Source organism: Syzygium oleosum, unplaced genomic scaffold, assembly GCF_021117445.2.
Source record: "Syzygium oleosum isolate NSW1041296 unplaced genomic scaffold, Sole_v2.1 Sole_v2.22, whole genome shotgun sequence".
In the NCBI taxonomy this organism is placed as follows: Eukaryota; Viridiplantae; Streptophyta; class Magnoliopsida; order Myrtales; family Myrtaceae; genus Syzygium; species Syzygium oleosum.
The window spans coordinates 857,803-863,474 of record NW_026607506.1 but is presented as its reverse complement, the minus strand read 5'-3'; the positions used below and the strand labels follow the sequence as shown (position 1 = coordinate 863,474).

Sequence of the window (5,672 nt, the reverse complement as noted above, 5' to 3'; positions counted from 1 at the left end):
TGCTATCAAGCGAAGATGGCTGATTTTAATTTATTGCGGAAGACATGAATTGGAAAGAAGCCACTATATGTATAGAAGAATTCAGAAAAACCATTCGAAAGTGACATATTTTGATATACATTCTCACATATTTACTATATGTGCATCACGCATAAATGTTGCTCCCAAAATATGGCCCCAGCAAGCCTTTCTTTGAATTTTCAAACCTACAAGTCTCTCGAATGTTGAAAATCTCAACAACTATTCTTCACTCAGCAGGGTGACTTGAAAGACCTCTCCGCTATAAGCAGTAACTGTTTAGCATCATCAGCTTTGAAAAGTGGACTTTACAATGTTTTCCAGCGGTCCAACTTATGACGATTTCAAGCAAGATCGTACCTTAAATTTCGGTCGATTTATGAATGAAACATAGCCTATAAATACGTGCCTCTTATCCAGACTAAGGCCATCACAAAACTATCTCATTTCCAGCTTCTCTACAACACAAGCACATTTGCAATTCAATATTTTCCTCAGAGCCCCTCTCTCTGTTTCTCACTCTAGCAAAAAAGAAAAGCACATACTTTGTCTGAATTTAGGTCCGCTGGTATCCATTTCTTCGTAAATTATCGCAGAGAAGGTGTCCGTTTAGTTAGCAAATACATCCATGGAAAGGGCAGTTAGCTTGCCGCTTCAACCTCCGACTTTTGGAAACCTCATTACTATTCTCAGTATCGATGGTGGAGGGATAAGAGGGCTTATTCCAGGAACCATTCTCGCTTTCTTAGAGTCTGAGCTTCAGGTTCCTACTTGAACAAAGCTCTCTATTTTTATGCATGCGTGCCCCATGCACCTGTGATTCCTAACTAGAGAACACATATATCTTTGTGGACTGTGCAGAAACTAGATGGTGAAAACGCGAGGATCGCAGATTATTTTGATGTTATTGCTGGAACAAGCACCGGAGGTCTGGTCACCGCCATGTTAACTAGCCCCGACGAGAACAACCGCCCCTTATTTGCCGCAAAGGATATTAAGGATTTCTACCTCGATAACTGCCCTAAAATCTTCCCTCAAGACAGGTTAGCTTAGCTGGCTGATTCAAAACATATTAGGTGTTGTATGTACAAATGATTGTTTGTCTATGATAACGACTCTTCTTATATAACATCTATGTTATTCGAAACTACACAGTTGCCCGTTTGCACCTGCTACGAAGATGATCAAAGCCGTGACAGGACCAAAATATGATGGAAAATACCTTCATAAGCTTGTCAAAGAGAAACTCGGAAACAGAAGATTGCACCAGACATTAAGTGATCCCGACATTCGACATCAATCATCTTCAGCCAACCATATTTTCTAGCTACGAGGTTCATCTTTCTTGTCCTTGAAATATAATTCAATTTTTTTTAATATTGTTTCTTGCGGGTTACATGTAGAAAAGTAACTACATAGATATGTTCGTTTCCTGCATAAATGAGCAGATAAAGAGAAAGCCGAGCATAAACACCTTGCTATCGGACATTTGCATCTCAACCTCAGCAGCACCAACTTATCTTCCAGCTCATCACTTCGAAACCCAGGACTCCACAGGAAAAGTGAGAGAATTCAACCTCATAGATGGTGGCGTAGCTGCAAACAACCCGGTATGCAAGGCTAATTTTCCCTATTGTTGTTTTATGTGGATCGTGAGTTGACGACTCATAATATCAAATCACTTATTTGACGTTGTTCAAAATAGACCTTGCTTGCGATGGGGGAAGTGACAAAGGAGATCATTGGACAAAGCTCGGATTTTTTCGCCATAAAGCCCATGGATTACAGAAGGTTTCTGGTGATATCACTCGGGACCGGCTCGCACAAAGTCCAAAGGAAGCACGATGCAAGTGAAGCTGCCAAATGGGGAGTGTTGGGCTGGTTGAGCAGCAAGGGTGGGAGCCCGTTGGTCGATGCGTTCATGCAAGCGAGCGCCGATATGGTCGATTTCCACCTCTCCGCGGTCTTCCAGGCACTACACCTTGAAGCCAACTACCTCCGAATCCAGGTATAATAGATTTAAATTTCTCAAATTTCACTTGCATAACATTGACCTTGATGTCTTTATCAAGGATTTCCTAGCTTTAGTCAACACGCTGTATATTGATTCTCGTAAATGAAATCCGCAGGACGACACACTAAGCGGTGAAGTGGCATCTGTCGATATCGCGACGAAGAAAAACCTAACGACTTAGTCAAAACCGGTGAAGCGCTATTGAAGAAGCCAGTTTCGAGGGTAGACTTGGAGACGGGTCTATGCGAGGCGTCTAAACCAGAGACTAATGAAGAGGCTCTTAGAAGGTAATGAACTATTAGAACGATGAAATTAAATTCTTTAGTGTATTTAAAGGTTTAGGGTTTATTAGTTGTACGTCTGAGGTTACTTAAGTGCAATTATCCAATTTGGTTTCAGGTTCGCCAAGCTACTTTCAAATGAGAGAAAACTTCGTCATGCGAGGTCGCCACATGGACATAATTCCACGAATTTGAAACGATGCTAGTTGTCTATAGGCATTCTTTGAACTTCTTTTATTCTTTCCATTCTCGTCCATTAAAATTCCGAGGGGAAGCTTAACGCACCATTGGATGTAACTTTTTTCAATATAGGACTTTCAGATGAATTTTGTGTACGTGTTTTACTAGTCTGAGCTTATAGCATAATCAAATGAATAAAAGTTATCATTGCCTCAAGCTTGTGATCTAGTACGACAAAGTTATCAAGTGGTCTCCAATCGATTCTTTGTAAATTCAAGACATTGGAAAGAAATGTAAATAAAAGTTTGTAAAAGATAAGAGAATTTTTCTATCAGAGGTAAGAGAAGTTGGTAAATTAGAATAATGAAAAACATTGGTAAATAACTCAAATAAGAGTTAGATAACGCAAAACTAATTGGTAACTTAATAGTAGAAAAAGGCCAATATGCATGGCAAGTAAAAGTGGCAACTCAATTAAAAAAAAACTGGTAAGTTTACAAAACAAAATGTTAGTAAACAAATCAAATAAGTAGTTAGTAATTAAACCGGGAAAAAGTTGGTAAATCACATTAATAAATTTGTAAATTTTATGTAATAGCTGGTAATTTGAAGGCATTGATAAGAATGATGAATAAAAGTGGGAAAAAAATAACAATTTTTTTTCAGAGATAAGACAAATTGGTAACTTAGAAAAAAAAAATGTCGGTAACTAACTCAAATAAGACTTAGTAACGAAAACTATTGGGTAACTTGATCGGAAATCACTTGAATTGTGATAATTTCTAAAAAGAATTGATAAATTAAGAAAGTTGGTTAGCAAGGAAAATAAAAGTGGTAACTAAATAATAAAGTTGGTAAAGTTAAGACAAAACAAATAAACATTGGTAAACAACTCAAATGGGAGTTAGAAACCTAAAATTAGATAGAAACTTAATTCGCGAAAGTTGGTTAGTCATACAGATAAAGGTTGGTAATTTTATATAGTAATCTACAAATTTAAATCGTTGGTAAGAAATGTAAAAAAATTAATAAACAATAAGAGAAGTTTTTTTTATCAAAGAAAAGAGAAGTTGGGAATTTAAAAAAAAAACTAAACAAAAATTGATGATTAACTCAAATAAGAGTTGGAATATAAAAGTAGTTAGTAACTTAATCGGAAAAAAGTTGGTAAACACTCTAATTGAGGTTTGTAATTTCTAAAAGAGTTTATAAACTTAAAAATTGGTAAGTAAGGCAAATAAAAAAGTGATGACTCAAAAGAAAAGTCGGTAATTTAAGAAAAACAAATGAATGTCGGTAATCAACTCGAATAAGAGTTGGTAACCCAAAATTCGATAGTACCTTAATCGAATAAATGTTGGAAATAAATGCTCATAATTTCATATAATATATGAAAAATTAAGGAATTAATAAGAAAGCTAAATAAAAGTTTGTAACAAATAAGAGAAGTTCTTTTGTCAAAGTTAAGAAAAGTATTTTATTTAAGAAAAAGCCAAATAATGGTCACTAACTAACTAAAATAAGCATTGGTAATGTAAAACTAGTTAGTAATTTGATCGGAAGAAAGTCGATAATTACTCTAATTAAGGTTGTCAATTTCTGAATTGCTGGTATATTTAACGGGTTGAAAAGTAAGGTAATGAAAAGTTGGTGACTTAAAATGAATGGTGGTACATTTTAAAAATATAAATATGGGTAAATAACTCAAATTAGAGTTGATAAACTAAAATTAGCTACTAACCTAATGGGAGAAAAGTAAGTCACACGAATAAAGGTTGGTACGTTTATATAAAAGTCGATAAATTCAAGACACATGTAACAATGACAAATAAAAGTTAGTAAACGATATAAAATTTGATAAATTAAAGGAAAGCAAATATACGTTGGTAAATGAAAGATAAGAGTGGGTAACCCAAAATTAATTAGTCATATATAGTAAAACAAAAATAAACAAAAAGATGATAAGTCACTCAAATATAATAAATTCATATAAAACTGATAAATTCAAGGCCGTAATAAGAGAGGCAAGGAAAAGTTGGTAAAAGAAAATGAAAATTCGATCATTTACAAACTTTCAAAAACGGTTGGTAAGTTCATAAATGTGTCCGTACGTCACCATTAATTTACTGAAGAATCATAAGATCGATGACTTTGTTTTTGCAATAATAAACCTGCACAATACCTTCAGTGATAGGATGACCAGACCAGACCAGACCAGCCACCTCAAATCTCCTGCGGCTGCTCCTGCCTCTTCCCGCATCTATTCTGATCCTGCCTAACGCCTTCGTTTTTTCCATTAAGGGGGGCAAAGAAAATCCCAGAAGCAAAGTGTAGAAACGCGATTCAATTCTCGTGTTTTCATTGACTACGCTATTAAGGAGAAAGCATGCAACGCTGGGACGATGACGACGAGCTTAAATGGTCAAAGATGGAGGAGCAAGCAGTGCTGCCTTTTAAGATTAGGGTTCCACGTGTTCGTTGTACCACAAAAAACGAGTGATATTAGGATATGTAGATTACGGGATTAGATCTATTAGATCGAATTGATCATATTACAAAAATCTATTGGACCCACTAAAATTTATATTTTTCATGTATCATAATTGATTCTATTAATCACATTATCTTTAGGTTTAGATTTATAATATATTCTCTCAAGTAACAACGGGAAGATATTTTTCATCATTTTTTATTGGAATTCAACACGCCATCTTTGCTTGTGTGACAAGTAGTTTTGACTATGGTTGGCATTGACAAATCCGCCAACTTATTGCAAACACATTAGTACTATCGATTTCTGGTTGACATTCAAGAACAGTGATTATGGGTGATTCTTGAAAAAATCACTTAATAAATTCTAGGACCAAAACAACAACAAGATTTTATGTCTGTCTCAGGGAGGTGTATCAGAATATATTTGTCCTTTTACCGTTTCTCTATGCTCAAATAGGCAAAGTTTCCATTCCAAAGAAAAAAAAAACAGAAGAGATATATTCATCGTCATTATAAAAGCTAATCCCTGGAACTACCTAGAGTTTTTCATCTCAGGTGTCTGAAGCTGTCTAGAGTTTTTCATCTAAGGACTTGGTATGCCTAAGGTCCTACACTCAGGACATGAAATGTCTTGAATTATTTAAGGTTTTTCACCTACAATTTGAACTACCTATGGTTTTGCATTT

The 5,672-nt window shown here is 35.3% G+C and overlaps 1 pseudogene; it reads left to right on the top strand.

Moving 5' to 3' along the window:
- The first annotated feature begins 417 nt into the window (after positions 1-417).
- LOC115675826 (patatin-like protein 2) lies at positions 418-2,655 on the top strand (annotated as a pseudogene).
- The last annotated feature ends 3,017 nt before the right edge of the window (positions 2,656-5,672 follow it).